Source organism: Trachymyrmex cornetzi, unplaced genomic scaffold (genome assembly GCF_001594075.2).
Source record: "Trachymyrmex cornetzi isolate Tcor2-1 unplaced genomic scaffold, Tcor1.1 scaffold164, whole genome shotgun sequence".
Classification (NCBI taxonomy): domain Eukaryota; kingdom Metazoa; phylum Arthropoda; class Insecta; order Hymenoptera; family Formicidae; genus Trachymyrmex; species Trachymyrmex cornetzi.
Genome location: NW_017296245.1, coordinates 10125 through 12184, shown reverse-complemented (window position 1 = coordinate 12184; position 2060 = coordinate 10125). Strand labels below are relative to the sequence as shown.

At 36.8% G+C, this 2060-nt stretch overlaps 1 long non-coding RNA gene across 1 annotated transcript; it reads right to left on the bottom strand.

The window, feature by feature from the left end:
- Positions 1-367: 367 nt before the first annotated feature.
- LOC108758989 (uncharacterized) lies at positions 368-1520 on the bottom strand. The gene is made up of 3 exons (XR_001939974.1): positions 1397-1520; positions 776-868; positions 368-395 (listed from the first exon to the last, which is right to left on the bottom strand). It is a non-coding gene; the product is annotated as an uncharacterized LOC108758989 (long non-coding RNA).
- Between the last annotated feature and the right edge of the window lie 540 nt (positions 1521-2060).

Below are 2060 nucleotides of genomic sequence, written 5' to 3'. Positions count from 1 at the left end.
CTGTACTTAAGACGGTCTTAAATATAAGATCCGACTATGAATACCGGCCTAGATATACCAAAGAAGCGCATTTCTTTCATCTGATCCAAAATGCCGACAACCTTCCTATTGACTCTTTCGACCGCCATTTCGATCTAGTTGTATGTAGTCCAATAAGCACTTAGTATTATTGGTATAGGGTACTTATGGTTAGTAAGTAAAAAATGGAGGACTTGTGCGCTACTTTGGTATATCTAGAGCTCTTGCTGCTCTCGAAATCGTCGCCGCAGTTGTCGATCACGTTGGTATTCTGTTGTCTGCAGCCCTCTTTTTTGAATGGCTGCGAAGCCATGTACTAATAGCTCCCGATACTGTTGCTTTCCTAAAATTGCCTTTGTACTGGTGGGCACATGCATCTGGAAAATAAGAATTAGGCTATTTATATTAAGTATAATAAAAACTAAATACCAAGAGGTGAGAATCTGACGTGGATATAAGTGTGCAATATATAATTATGTAATCTCAATTTATTCTAACTTATTGTTAGAGTACATGGGCGTTTTAGTGCACACTTAGATCCACATCTGACTCTTATCAGCTCTCTTTTCTCAAAATTATTGTATTCTTAATTTTGAGAGTCATCATTAATATTTGTTAATCTTTAAAAACACTTCTGGATCCTATTGTAACTTACCAACGATGCATGCGCCACACTTCATGGACTTGATTCCTTTTTTTAATTCAGTCCCTGTCCAGTTCAGGCCAGATGCAACCGCAGGCGAAAACAATTTCTTACAGTCATAATATCTTCTTGCTACGTAACTGTATTAATTGCCAGCGCTACTGTCAATCTCAACACACTGCCAAGTTCCGGCTTCACACAATTGCACTACAAATAGATCGTTAAACATTAGCCAGTATTGATAGTGTGCGTGTGCGCGTGTGTGTGCGTGTTGTGTGCGTGGGCACATGTGTGTGCGTGTGTGTGTGTGCGCGTGCGTGTGTGCGCGCGCGCGCGCGAATTATTATATAAACATATAATTATACGTGTTTACATGTATAATTATTAGACTGCGGAACTTTATGCAAAATACTTAACCGAATGTTTTGCATAAAATGCATATTTTGCAATTTTGTAAATTTACAGATGGCAATCTCAATCTTTTTACTTCACCTTTTAATAACTCTTTAATGAACAACGATTGACTGCTAAAATTGTCCGATAGTTAATATTCAATTAAGTATTTTGCATAAAGTTCCGCAGTCTAATAATTATACAGGAATAAGTACATAACCTCATGAGGTTATATACTTATTTCTATGCAACAAATTACTTCCAAGAACTTTGTCAACTCGCTAGTATATATTATTAAAATGTTGAAAAAGAAAAGAGATATTGAAAAATTTGTTGACATACCTTTTTTTTCTAGGAATCAAACTATTTTCGTCTAGAAAATATATGGAGAATGATGCATGAAAGATGGCAAGAAGAGCATCCCAAAATGTTTCTTCATTTCGATAGTCATTTCTTTTAGCCATCATTTTTTTTCGAACACGGTACTTCGCACTGACAGGGATGCGCTCCAAAACTTGACTCTGTCAACTCCGAGTATCTTTTATCTTTATTCAACATTCGGTGACCAACAAGGATAAAATGAGTGCATTCAGTACCACAACCGCTCATTGAGCGCTCAGTGAGCTCTTGCATTTGATTGGCATATTCCATTAGATCTAAAAATATATTCCAATTAGATATAAGAGCTCACTGAGTGCTCAGTAAGCGGTTGTAGTACTTAGTGTCCCTAGAATACAGAGTCTGGCTACCCATAGAACTCTTTTTATTGGATCAGAAGTCAGACCCCCTAAAAATGGTGGGACCAATCACCACACAGCGGGAATACACACAGTTTAAAAAGGATACAATGAAATAAGGGAAGAAATCATGTGTTTTTAATATTTTATTTGTGTATTAAGGCCCATACACAGACTCTTGCATAACGCATAACGCATAGTGCATAATGGAATCAACTAATCAGAATCTTTCCTTTCCTCCCATTCCATGGAAAAAAAGAATTTCGATT